Genomic DNA, 15,490 nt, shown 5'->3' with positions numbered 1-15,490 from the left:
CTATCCTCCCGATTAAGCTCATTTTAAGCTTCCCGGCGTGAGGAGAAAAACCTGAAGGCTCAAACACGTTCAAGGCCCTAGGATGCATCATTTCTGAGATATTTGCACTGCAACGCAGTCCACCACACCAGATACAATTTTGTGTTGTATAATTTCTATGCTTTTCTCTTTAGAGATGCCTCCCAAAAAGTGAAAATCTATTGTACAAATGAATTTAAAATCAAAGAAATTGAGATTATAAACTCAACACCAAATACTCATCTTTCGTCATTGACGGCAATACTATCAACGTTTCCAAAGAAATAAAAATGCTGGGGGTCTACCTCAATTCAACTCCCTCCCTCAAACAACAGGTAAACAGTGTGGCTTCATCCACAGCTTATATCAACAAACTGATCTATAGTTGCAAAGCTTACCTTTCCACTGCCTAACACTGGCTGGAGCACTGGCTCTATCTAAACTTGATTATTGCAACACTCTCTTCTTGGGCTCTTCTGAACACAACCTAAGTAACCTCCAGGTAATTCAGAATAACTCTCTGAGAGTAGCCCTCAATCTGCCCAGATCCTGCATATCTCCTCTCATAGACAAAATGCCAACTGGCTACCCATCCGTGACAGAATCACATTACGCAACTTGGCCATCACGTACAAATGCATCACAAACTCAGCTCCGAAATATCTGGTGGACAAATTCTGTAAACATCAACCTACATGCACTACCAGATCATCTCATTGTCACAACCTGATGGTACCGAGATTCAAACTAAAAACAGCCGTAAAGAGCCAGCTTCCCAGTCCAAGCTGCCAAATCCTGGAACTCCATTCCCATCCCCTTCAGATGGGAACCTTCCTTCCTCACCTTCAAAGCCAATATACAAAATTGGCTGAGCACCAAGTACCTCCCCTAGAGACCCCACCATATAAACATACCCTGCTGATATATCACATTCCATTGAAAATCCATGGGATGCACTGCCTTAAAATGGCCGCCGCCTTCAATGCACCATGCGCCTGAACCCTGCACCTGATCTTGTCCCATCGTCTTCCTGACATCCATTGGCCTGCAACAATGTGCTGATTGGTTGCAGCCTCCTACTTAAACCAATCACGCTTCGCCGGGAGGCGAGAGCGGGCCTACAAAGTAAGGCCCAAGAAAGAATGCTCCATGCTAACTGAGCGCCTCAGGCGCAAGGCACCGGCAGGCTGCCTGCCTCCACACTTGCTACCCTTGACACTTAGGTGAGTCCACACCATGCTGCACACAGACTTTAACAAAAATCCCCTCTATGCTGACTGTATCTGTTAATATTGTATATATATATACACAGCACCTATCCTCAACTCAGTGTAACCTGCTTTGTAGTTAAACACGCTATTGGAACCATTACTGTCACTGATAACAAACTGCTTTCTGCATGCCTGACTGAGTACATGTGAAATGATTCTTGCTTCTATTATATTCAAAGAGTTAGCAGAGTATTCACCCACTAACAGTAGCAACCATAGTTAGCCTACGGAATTCTGTAACAATGTATTACTTGTTGACCAGATTAGGAATGTCTGCTATCTTGAATATATATGTACACCATGCTCTGTAAAATTGCATATCACATACTAATGTCAATTAGGGCTGTCACAGTATTAGTTTTATGGTGGTACGATAACCTTTGTGGCAGATGATGGTATGTCATGGTTATCGCGGTATAGCAGGTGGAGTTAACTAATCTTAACAAATATTTTCTTAAAAGGTCATAAATTGTCGGATTTATCATCACAAAAAACCAGGCACCCAGGGCCAGAATTGGGATATTTGCAACATACTTTCCACTGAAATGCCACCCCTTGCTTCCACCAGACACAAACATGTGCGGAGAGGAGGCGGTGGAGAGGGGGACTGGGGGGGTTGATGCGATTGGCAAAGCAAACTTAATAGCTTTTCTTAAGTGGTCATTTAGGCTTTTAGTTCCCCCACTGGCTGCTGGTGAAGATGAACATGTTGCCATCTTGATAATCTGCATGCCACAGATCAATGGAGGCTGATGGTAGTATGCGCCTGTGCGCATACACACACACACACTCTATTATCTCTCTCTCTTTACGTTACAGCCTTTAGTTTACTTGCGGACCAAAAGGTGTTCAGTAATCACAGACATTTCACCCTTTGGTATGGCAGCAGGGAATACACGCAGAGATGAGTGAGTTTCATGGTGTGATTTATTATATGTAAATTCAATGACAGAACCAGCGAAATCCCCCATTGTCATGTGTTTAGAAAACATTATCCATTATAAATATATAAACCCAAAAGCCGCCAACCCAAAGTAAATCCTTTTTCTTCTTGGCACTGTATTTATTTTTCCTATTGCTAACAATGATTTTGTCTCAGGCACCTGTGGTTACGGAATGGCATTTAAAACTACTCCAACTGAAACTACTTGTACCAAAATAAAGAACTTTTTTTCATATTGCTTTTTTGCATTTGAAGTTCTTTAACTTACCATTAAGTCAATGTGTTTTTAGTTAATTTACGAATACGCAGGCAGGATTTGCCAGCTGTAGCAAGGTAGCATTTTGAAACTTGTCTCTGCACATATTTAGCTGATCCTCCAGGAATCTAAGGCGGCTGCAGAATTGGTCTTTCATGGCGCTCACTCGTTGATCGCCGTGAATGAAAGAGTGACTAGTGGAAGTGTTATAATGCACATTTTGAGCAATGAGCTTGCTGCTCAGTCACAGGTCATCGGTTTGAAAATTGGCATCGACTTGCATTTTTTTTGGAACCACATGGCATGATCATCATGCCCCTCGCTGCGACAAAGTTTGTTTTGGCAACTCTTTATCCCATTAAAGGGGACAAGTCACTCGTATGCGGTCTGAAAGCCCATGTCATTGTGTATCTTTTGTCAAAATGTCAAAGCCAACACAGACACACCGAAAGGTTGCATAGTGATCTAATCACTATAGCTTGTTTACCATCTGCCTGGTGTATTATGAAGGTCTGATGTCGGAGTCACCACTCACCAGGTAATCCTAAAGGGACAGCGTTCAGTGGGCGCTGTTGATTTCTTTCATGATTCTTGCAATACATGTTCATTTACCTTCTTAAAGATAGTGGCAAAAAAACAACAAACTTTGAAAATGACAAAGTTCAAATGCATATCGGCACAAATATGGCTTAGACCACCACATCACCACAGCCCCATCATTACCATTTTCCCAAGGTCTAAATGCATCAGGACCCTTGTGATGCGAGTTCAAAGGGAGGAATGCTTTCATGGGTAGTGTCACAAATTGAGAATAGACCTAAAAAATATTTCACCCCCATTGCTCTAGATACTTCAAATTGAATGTAGAATCTGTCCTGCCTGCTTGAGTCCAGTGCCATATGCAGAAGGCAGGTAACTGAAGGATCAAATGAAGCAACAACTCTAGTGCCAATGTGCAAATCTTCAGAGGACAGTGAGGAAGCACTTTATTTACTAGCAGAAAGCACTGTTAGGCCCAGTGTTCACACAGTCTACATCAGGGTCGGACTGGGGCATAAAATTGTCTCTGGCACAAACATAAAAGTGGCACACAATTGCAAATGGGAATTCATTCCTTTTGGAACACTGTTTGAATAGTAACCAAGGGGAGATTTTCGATAAAATGTGATGCAAATTGTACATTTAAAAGAATATTTATTCAGCAACAGAGGCCTAAAAAGTGCCCCACTTTGACCCAAAAAACGGGCCCACACAAGTATGTTGCTTATTTGGTTCGGCCATGGGCATATTGCCCTAAAGGCCAGTCAATGTCTGGTCTACAGAGCTAAAGTTGTTTGTGGACATGCATCAGAAGGGCATCCAGTTCATTTCCACCTTTGAATTTCTGGAATGTGTAGTTCCCCATCTTTCAAATTGGTGGGAAAACTACAAATCCCAGAATTCTAAGCTAAAACAGAACTGGATGGCTATCCGATCCATTACCATGAGAAACTTAAGTACCTTGAATCTAAACCTTGGGGAGAGTAATTAGATATGCATGACTTCACTGGCCGTCCATTTTTGTTTTACAATTTGCACAGCCAGAGCAAGAACTGCTCCAATGTGTGTTTGCTTAGTGCTGTAGGACCTTAACTTACTGAACTAATGGCACATGATGCTGGGCCAGGCTGAATTGATACATTTCTGCTCCTGCTGGCTGAGTGGTTTGAAAAGGCTGCAGTGCAAGACCAAGACTCTGCAGCAGTTGCTTACTGCAGCCTTTTCAAATCAGATTGAAGAGCACACTTAACTGTATAAACGGTATACCGTTATAAACAATGTGGCGGTTATTATTGTTCAATTAAGTTGTTCACAGCATCTTTACGGTATAACGTTATACCGTTACATCCCTAATGCCAATGTCTGCTAATGTATGTCCCTAACAAAGCCAGCCCATTTATCCTACATAGGGGCCAGTACTGTTATAGAAGAAACTCAAAGCTTACCTCTCCCTGCCAGCTTAGAGATTTTCTATCTGAAATAAAGCTAGCCATGGCACTGCTTATTGTTACAATGCAGGACACTTTGGCAAGTTAGATTTGCCTAGAGACCTATATATTTAGCATTGCGGCTTGCTTTAAGAATTAGCCACACGTTCCTAGGTTAGAATGTTTATCATCCTCCTCTATCTGACCATTCCTTGGTCTTTAAATTTGCTAACAAGCCTACCTCTTCAAGACATGTCTAGAAAAATGTTTTACTCTAACACTAAAATGTCCATGACCACTCTAGACTTTGAACAGCCTTTTGAAAAGGGACCCACTCCTAACATGACTAAAAGTAACATCCCTTGTGACCTTATACATAGAAATTCCAAATTACGCTCAAAACTACCTAAAATATGTGAACCGCCTGCTAGGTACCATACTACTTATGCCAACAGTAGAAACTGCCACAAGGATGCTACCAAACAAAACCGTTCCTTAACAAGCGCCAATACCAACCTTAACCTCAATACAAACAAATATTGCAAACCACGTACTAGCCTAGTCAAAAATAACAGACCCGCCTGTCCTTCGCTACCAATACCAAACACTCTCCTCAAAGGAACACTTATTAATGATAGATCATTAATAGCCCACGCCACAGAAATTGCAGCTATTATACAAACAGGTAACTATGACTTTTTAGCTATTACTGAAACCTGGCTACACCAAAAGGCTGAACTGGCTCTGATGCTCGCCATGCCCCCCAATTACAATATCTTTACAGAAGATAGAACTAACTCCCGCTGAGGAGGCATAGCCATTATTGCTAAAACTAACCTAACAATAAAAGCAGAAACATCCCAGCACACCAAATCTTGTGAGTCCTTAACTATCAAACTCCTAATATCTAATTCACAAACTATTAATATACATCTTATCTATAGGCCACCAGACCCCATTGGATCCTTCGAAGAGGACATTTCTATGATCCTCTCAGACAACTTAAAAAAATCTTCACAAGCCCTCATACTAGGAGACATGAACTTGGACTTTAATGATCACAAAGATGTGCAAGCGACTAACATAGCCAATTTCCTCTCAGAGCTTGGTTTTACACAAAGAGTGTCACAGCCTACCCACGAGAAAGGTCAAACACTTGACTGGGTAGCTGACCAAAAATGTAACATAACCATAACTTATATCAGCCTGCGGACAGATCATGCTCTCATAGCCTTCTCCATATATGCTAAAACTATCCAAAATCAAAATAATACATTATCACCTCCCATGCCAACAAAAAAAATATATAGCTACAGACAGGCTATTACCACTGATCTGCCCCACCCTAAACTTGCTACCTGACACACTAGATTCTACATCCCTGGTTAACAAATTCAATTCAGCCATGGCCAATGCCCTGGATACCAATGCCCCTTTGAAAATGAGAAATAGCAAGCCCATAGCACATCTAAAGGCCTGGTTCACCCCACACCTCAAATCACTAAGGTTAGAAAAACATAGGTGTGAATTCTCTTGGAGATTAGCTCCATCAGAGGCAAATAAAGTAGCCTTTATTAACTTTATTAACGCTACACAAAATACAACATTGAAATACGGAGAGCCAAAAAAGAAAGTTTTGACAATAGAATAATGCAAGCTAAATCAGGTACTAAAGAGCATTTCACAATACTAAAGGAACTAGAGAACCCTATCCCGGTACCTGATAACTGTGTAAAAAATAAAATGTGGTGCTCCAACATTCAGAAGGCCCTCAATGATAAAATTGCCAACCTCCAACTTAAAATTGACAAGAAAAAACTAAACATACCTCCCGCTACTACCCAAAGTGACAAACCACTAATCACCTCCAAACCTGAGCAACGATTTAACTTTACAATAGTCTCCATACTAAAGGTTGAGAAAATAATACTATCACTTAAACCTTCCAACTGTCGAGGTAATAACTGTCCAGCACAAATAATAAACGACACTGCAAGAGACGTATCCCCATTTATTTCCAAACTTATCAATGCCTCATTTTCCTCAGGCATGATACCAAGCAATCTCAAGGAATCATGGTTGCTCCCGCTCCTTAAGAAGCAAACACTGGACCCGGCCATACCAAAAAACTACAGAGCGATCACCATGGTGTCATTCCTATTAAAAATATTAGATAGAGTGGCCTATATACAGCCCAAATATTCCTGGAGTTGCACCAACTACTAGGCACCTGGCAATGAGGTTTTAGAGCACAGCACGGTTCCGAAACAGCACTTGTTGATCTCAAAACCCAGGTCGACGAGCTTAGAGACCAGGGAAAAACTGACTTGCTTCTCCTCTTGGACCTCTCAGCTGCTTATGACCTGGTGGATCACAAAGTGCTTTGTACCCACCTAGACTCAGCAGCGCATTTCTCCCCACATGCTATAACTTGGATTAAATCATTTTTAAGTGAAAGAACTATGAGGGTCTTCTCTACTTCGGCAGCTGCAGACCCCATTCCCATTACATGTGGTGTACCACAGGGATCATGTGTCTCCCCTACCATGTATAACATTTTCACTAAGCCCCTGTTTTATGATCTGGACATTCTAGGTGTCACCTACACTAACTACGCAGATGACACCCAGTTTCTCATCCCACTTTCTGGGGATTATAAACAGGATTTGGCCTTGGTGAATAGGATATACCTCATCGTCCAGGCATGGATGGGACAACACGGTCTATGACTGAATGATGACAAAACAGAGCTCATCATACTAGGGACTGCACCGAACATTAAGAAACTGATCCAAGACTATTCATAGATGGCCATACAATTAAAGTGTCCAAGGAGGTAAAAACACTAGGTTTTACCTTGACTCATGCCTTAGCTTGGCTAAGCAAGTGAACGCTATGGCATCCACCACCTCCTACATTTGCAAGTTGATCAGAACAGCAAAACCATATTTCTCTACTATCAGTTGCATCACACTAGCAAGAGCGCTTATGCTATCCAAACTGGATTACTGCAACACTCTTTACTTGGGTTCCAACAAACACATTATTAAGAAAATCCAAATAGAGCAGCCTTTGGAATCCCCCAAAAGAGAACACATATCAACGATTAGTAGACAATCCAACTGGCTTTCCACTGCTGACAAAATTAAGCTTAAAATGGCTTCCTTAACATTCAAATGCCTCAATAACATAGCACCAAGCTACTTGATAGAAAGGTTCAAAAGAAGAGTCACATCTAGACCTACTAGAGAAGCCTATACTAACCGCTCGTTCAAAATGACTACAACTGGAGGGAATAGCTTCCCTGTCAAAGCAGCCCAATTATGAAACTCCCTCCCGACTACTCTAAGGACTGACATGTCTACCCACAATTTAGATTAAACATTATCAAGTGGCTCAAAGAAAACGACCGATAAGCTCTAGCTATATCAGTCACTTGACTCACAACCAAATTGGACGCTGCTTTTCTACTGTATACCCGTACTTGTAAATATATATGTACTTCTTGCTGTATTCACCTTAACGTGTACTTTGTAATAATGTGACTATGGGCCTCATTACAAGGATGGCGGTAAGAGTTTACCGGTACCGGTATTTTACCGGTACCAGTAAATCCTTACCGCCTTACTACGAGGTCCCTTTGCGGGTTGGGGAATTTAACACCTGCTTTTTGCAGGCATTAAAAACCAACCCGCAAAGGGACCAGGGAGCTAATTACGGTACCGCAATTTGCGGAACCGTAATTTGCGCCTTCCCCATTCCCATAGAGCCCTATGGGGCAAAAATGGGAATGGGGAAGGGCAATGGGGGAAGGGGGAATTACCGCCCCGCCAACCTTGGAATAGGGCGGTAATTCCCCTTTCCACCAAGGCGGTGCCAGTATTTTACCGGCATGAACCATGGTGCTAATAGCACCATGGTTCACCGCCATCCGTGTAATGAGGCCCTATGTAATCCTGTAAATGTAACTTGTAAGCTTAAAGTATTCGTGTTCTTGTGCCCTGATACCTTCGGGGCTGGCGCGCGTTAAAAATAAACAAACAAGCAAACAATATGACTTACCAATCGTCTGTCTCTTAAGATTTATGATTTGCTAATCTGTTTACATCTTCATACCGAACCCACCTGTAACCAGGGTCCCTTTCTGTCGTTTTTCATATTTGACTGAACATGTATGTAACATGACTGTATTGCACTTCTCGGTATGTAACCACTAAATTTCTCAAGCGCCCAGTTACCTCAGGGTTTGGTGCGCGATACAAATAATAAACAAATACAAAATTCAAGCAGGAACACCTCAATAATGTGAAGCCTGACTTGAACAACAACAAATAAGGCAGGATGAGTCAAGGGCTGCAGAAACAACTGAACAGCATCAAGACCGGCTTTAATAACAATAAATAAGGATGGATAAATCACAGGTTGTGGAAACAATAGAACCTGTGTAGAACACGGGTACGTTTTGCCAGTGTGTAAATATTATTATTATTATTATTATTATTATTATTATTATTATTATTATTATTATTATTATTATTATTATGTGCTCTTTATATTATGATCAATCACACACTTAACTAGCAGAAATGTAGCTAGATGTTTAATTATTCTGCATCAATTACATACATGTATACAGTCTTCACACGGTTACAAATTTTACAAGGAACCATCAATCCATTTGCAAACATTCTTCTTCTTTCCTATAATGCATATGTTGCTTAATGAGAGTTTTCAAAATACAATATTTCATGGCTACTATTGAAGGCACCAAACTATGATAATCGTGTTCTGCTATTTTCCAAAAAATTCTAGAAGCAGAATTATGAGAGGGACATAGTATAAGACAACAGTAGAGTCCCACTATTCACTTACGTTTATGTTTTGAGATTACCTCATTCAGGGGTTCGAATTTAGGACATGATTTGAGACTTCTGTACTCTTTGTCCACAAAATATATCCGTACAAAATATGTCCATAAAAATATGTGGAATCCATAATGTTCATAGGTGATATGCATGCAATATTGCACAACAGTCACATTCTATAAATAACAAAGCAATGGCAGCACTGCAAAACTCTCAAGCTCGATAGCAAGCAGCAGCAAATAACAAACTTAGAGGCCGATTCATGGAATTAATGTGCGCTGAAATTTTTGGCGCAAGCATGCGAAAGCGTGCGAATCGCAGTGCAAGTGCGAAAATCGCAGCGAAACCTGCGCACAGCGATTCATGGAAGTCCGTGCACATGTAAATCCCTGGATGTGCGCAAAAATTCTGCATGGCGCACGCTGGCGCACGTCTCCAAACAGCGTGCGCTAAGCACACAGCGAAAGCACACATAGCGCAGTGTACACAACAAAAGTAGGCGGAACAGGGGGCGTAACATGCGGAATGGGGAACAATGCATGAAAATGTGGGTGTCACGGGGGAAGTACAGGAGGCAAATGCGTGAACACCCACACGCGCGTCTAAAACACGTATTCATGGAATTGAATGGGGCTAATGCGTGCGACAAAAAAGACGCGCTAATCCGGAAACACATACGCCAGCAGGAAGCAGGCGTACGTGGACCCGCGCAGCATAAAAGTGCGCGCAAACAACAAATAAGCTCAGACGCCAAGATGAATATACCATTCCTAGCAGCAGTGGTCGTGGGATACCGCAGGGGGAGGAGGAGGATAGTCAGGCCCAGAATGTTTACACCCAGAACCAGCCTTTTTGGGATGCCTGATGACCAAGTGTATGGGAGGTACAGGTTTCCACCTCACATAATACTCGACCTGGTGAGTGAGTGGGAGGATGACCTCACATCACCCACCCTGTGCTCCCAAGCACTCATCCCCCTGGAGAAGGTCCTCAATATACTGCACTTCTTGGCCACTGGATCATTTCAGCGGACAAGTTCTATAGTGGGGGGGTGTCACAGGCCACGCAGTCACGCCATCTACACCAGGTGTTGGCCATCATGACTGCACGCCCATCAGTCGCAGGTACATATACCTGCCCAGAACACCTGCAGAAAGGCAGGCTGCCATCCAGGATTTCTATGGGGTGGCACAATTCCCCAAAGTGCTAGGTTCCATTGATTGCACCCATGTGGCTCTACGTCCCCCCAGGGCATCTGAGCACATCTATAGAAACCGCAAGCACTGGCATTCCATCAACGTGCAGGTAGTATGTGATGCCAAGGGAATCATCAGCTCAGTATATGCCAACTATCCAGGGTCCACCCACGACAGTTTCATTTACAGAATGTCAACCCTAAACTGGGACCTAGAAGCTGGGCGGCATGGCGATACATGGCTGCTTGGTGAGTATAAATGCCACTGCACACGCATGCATGTCAGATACTGAGTAATGTCACAACCCCACTAATGATACCCATCACCACCTCCCCAGGGGACAGTGCCTACCCTCTGAGCACCCACATGATGACGCCAATTCCGAACCCCACCACGCCACCCGAGGTAAGATACAACACAGCCCATATTGCAACCCTGGGCATAGTGGAGCGCACATTCAGAGTGCTCAAGTCACGCTTTCGCTCCCTTGACCGTTCTGGTGGGCAGCTGTTATATGCTCCCCCAGTAGTGTGCAGGATCATAGCGGCAGCATGTGTCCTGCACAATGTTGCAACACGCCAGGGCCTGCCGGTGGACATGGTGGTGGCCCCACATCCCCAACCACATGCATGCCCACTGCGCATGGGAGGAGAAAGGGCACCTGGTGAGGCAGCCCGTACACAGCTGGTGGCTAATTACTTCACATAAAATCACACCCCTGTGGAGTGCACACAGCCCTGGCACATACCAGCTGACAATCAATGATGATGACATAAGGGACACTCAACTGTCACAACCATACCAGCCTGAGATTGGTCACCTGGAAGTGTTACATTGTGTGCATCTCTACCTACCCAAACACCACCAATGCTGTGTCATCAAAAGACATACATCTATGCTGCTAAATTCATTACCCCCTTGCTAAATACAACATGAGAACAGCGCCATGTCACCCAACCCCTCCCCAGCTCCACCACCAAACACACCATGGCATGTCATGCAATGTGAAAGCAAAAAAAGCAATGCACAAGACTTGACACAAGTGTCACAAAGTACACTGTCCCTAATCAAAACTGCCCATACACAATATGCTCCCAGCAATGTATAACTAACAGCACACATTACCAAATACTTACCACCAACACAATGCTGCAACACACCATGGAAAAATGCAAAAATATGACAGTACTAAGTTCAAGTAGTGGTAGTCCTACAACCTGAATACGCCAGCACATCGACCCCTTACAACTGTAGAGTGTTGCTGCCATGCAAATGTCTCAGTGTACTGCATACAACATGAACTGCATCTGCAAAGTAGATGGCATTGTGAAGACATGAGGAAGGAACCTGCAGATTAGGAGGAAGACATGGATGCACAAGCACATATCAATACACCATGCAGTGTACAATACAACAACAATACCCACTAGGTAGGTCTACACAGTATTGACTGCAGACTGCCCACACAGCTCATGGGAGCCCAACGTCACTGTGTAATTTACTGTCACTTGGTCACACCCTTTGCAAGCCCATGGAAACGGGAAGCAGGAGGGGTGTGTGTCTCACAAACCCAAGCATCTAACCCAAACTCAGGACAAGCTTGCATGTGCCCAGCCGGAATACAGTGGATGCCCAAGGGAGCCACACAAGGCAACACACTGTAAAAAACCAAATCAAAAATGGCCATGTGAGGCCTGGGGGTGGGGGAGGCCACCTAGGAGGTTTGAGGACAGGGTGCACACCAACACCCACCTGCGTGGATGTTGCAAAAAAAAATAATACCTCCTTGGGCTCATGGCCGGCACGGCTATGCCATTGTGTGAGAACTGCTGTCGCTCTGCTCATCCTCTGCTACTGCATCAGGAGGCGGTGGCACTATGGGAGGCAGCCCACACAAAACCCTTGTATGGTCCTCCATGGCAGCAAGCATGCAGGTCTGGAAGGTCTGATTCTGGAGGATTAAAGTGCAGAGATCCCCATGCAGTACATCACGGGTTGCCTGCATTTCTGCATGCATGGCCTCACGTGATGCCCGGATCTCCTCACATGTTGCATGCAGCTCAGCTGAGAGCGAACGTTTGAGCTCCTCCAGCTGCTGTTCTGCCCTTAAATTACTGGAAGCTTCAAGTGTAACCAGAGTCTGCCTGAGGTTATGTAGTTCTACCCTCAGGGCTTCCCTGTGGCCCTTGGACTCTATTGATATAGATTTGCGCAGAGTCTCCAGTGCCGCACGTCTGTCCCTATTGGACGCCGACATGTCTTCCCTGTGTGATTGGCAAATGGAGTCTGTTGCCTGCTGTTGTTGCTCCATCTGCCTTTCAGGGGGGATAATGGAAGTGGCCACCCTCTCCATTGCCTGAGCCATCATTTCTACTGATGCTGCCTGTTGGGTTGCCATACTGTACATGGAGTTTTCCCATACAGTATTGCCTGGTGGGGCACGGCCACCATGTCGACGGGCACCATACCTGTTTGGGGCAAGGCGATCTGCACCTTGCTGTGCTGGCACTGCCTGAGGCTGCAGGACTGCATTCCCCCTCTGATCTGCTGGCCCAGGAATAGGATCAGATGCTGTAGAGTGTGACCCTGCATCCGTAACCACCAAAGGCGGATCTACCAACACTGACATCCCCATAGAGGTTTCTTCCCCTGGTCCAGGTGGGTTGGACAGAACAGAATCCATGCCAGAAACACTTACCTGCGACTGCACATAAGTCTCATCATCCGACTCATCATGCACCCAGAGGCACCCGTGGACAGTATGGTCTGCAGTAACATTGGGTTTTCACCCACCACCACACCACATCCCCCACTGGTGCCCGGTCGTGCCTGAGATTCCTCCTGGGTCTCCACCATCTCCTCAACCTCAACAGCACCATGTGCGTCATCACATGCAAAAACATGAAAGACAACAAATGGAAACAGGCATGAGCACCATAGCACACACATAGGCTGTGACAAGCAGAGATCCAGTACATGGTTTACACATGTCCCACATGACTATAACCCTGCCATGCATGCACTGTCAAAGAGTTGGAAGTGGTGTCAAAAAGGCAGACACTGGGGAGAGCAAGATGGATATGCAACACATTTGCAGCATGTTGGGTAGCACTGGCATCACACATCAGGCTGTGAGTGGCATGTCCAATACACATACATGACACATGCCACCACACAAATGTCATGTAGCATAGCCACGGTAAATTACAAAACTACAGCAATATGTCAGTGAATGAGTACTGTCACACATCCATGTCACATCGACATGATGCGAAGATTGATACTGAACAGTGTTGCAAAATATGCATGTGCCACACACTGAAACATATCCAGTGTCCAATAACACAGTCATTGTGGGCTGATCAATGGTTGGTCACTTTAACATTACAGGAAACATCTGTCATCTTCCACATGCAAACAGGCCCTAATAAAAAATGTATGCAGCCCAATACTCCATTGGCCTGAATGGTGTAATCATTAACATAACCAGGTAAAAGTAGTGGCCCAGTGTGGGCTGTAAACAATGACCAAAGCATATCACATATGTTGCAATAGGGCAGAATAATGCATAGTAAAAGTTGCAAGATGACAGTTCAAGGTAAAGTGCACTAATGTGGGTGTAATTGGCAACTGTGGGCAGAAGGGATACAGTCATACCCAAATCCAAGGCACGTGAATGTATGGGAGGAAGCAAATGGGTGACCCATAACACTCAGGTGTACACACCCTCACCTGGCACTCAGTCAGAATCCGTCACCCAAACAACATACACATGGATTACACACACATGCATGGGCACTCACCAGACAATGCTTCGTAATCAGGTAGTTCTCCGACACCTTGGATCTGTTCCTCTGTGATGAAGGTCCCAGAAACAGACTCATGTTCAGTGAGTTTGTTGTCCTTTTGTGGAGACCCACTGCCAGTCACCAGAGTAGCGGCATGATTTGAGGCCAGCTTGTTCTTTGCTCTGTATTTCACGTCATTCCACCGCTTGTAGCAATCATTAGCTGTGTGCCTCACAAATCCAAGAGCACTTATGCGGTCCGCGATGGTCTGCCAGTGTGCCCTACGTTGACCAGGTGTGGTCTTGCACCCTGCAGTCACCAACATTACGTGGCTATGTGCCGACACATAGCTCACAAGTGCATCAAGTTCGGGGTCATTAAAGCTAGGCTTCCTTGACGTGCCGGACTGTATAGCCGTGTCTGGGGTCTCAGCCTGTAGTGCCAGAGTATCCCTCTTCCTCTTCTTCAAAGGTGCAGCTGAGCCTGAGTGGCTTGTGCCGCTCTGGTCAGTAGGGGCAGAAGCACAGGAGGACTGGGTACTGGGAGTGTGCGAAGGCACAATGACCATAGGTCTTGGTGCAGGCATTGGCTGAAGTGTGATGTTGGCAGGGGCAACATCAGTTTGATGGACCAGGACCGACACTGTCCCGGCTGGGAGACTCAGAGCTGGGGTGGATAGAGCTGCAGCTGCCACTGCAGCCTCCCCACCCTGCCTACTTGGGGCAGCAGATGAAATCGCTGCCCCAGATCCACGTGGCCTGGTGACACCAACTTGCACCGACACACGTGGCTTAGACTTGCTGACCTGGAAGTCAGCCTGGGAGTCATCCTGTGCCGGCTCAGGTGCCTCAATTGGCTGGTCCAACAAGGGCTGAGATGGGATGGTGTCAGCCACATTTCCCTCAACCGGGGGGGGGCATGGGTATCCCTGATTGGTCCTCCACAAATGGGGGTCTAGGGGGACCCTGCAAATCCTGGCCATGTCCCTTACCGTGACCAGCACGCCCACCTTTTGGAGGTTGGCCACCTTTGCCTCCCTTACCGCTACGTCGCCTGCCAACCATGGCACTGATGTTGTTGTGCGTATGGGAGTTGCAGTAAACAATTGTCCTGGCCAATTGGGGGTGAAAGGGGTAGGGTACTAGATGGAATTCGTACCCTAGTGCTCTAGCAAGGCTGTCTGTGA

The sequence above is a fragment of the Ambystoma mexicanum genome, chromosome 6q (assembly GCF_040938575.1).
Source record: "Ambystoma mexicanum isolate Mex_15411 chromosome 6q, UKY_AmexF1_1, whole genome shotgun sequence".
Lineage (NCBI taxonomy): Eukaryota > Metazoa > Chordata > Amphibia > Caudata > Ambystomatidae > Ambystoma > Ambystoma mexicanum.
This window is presented reverse-complemented; position numbering follows the sequence as displayed.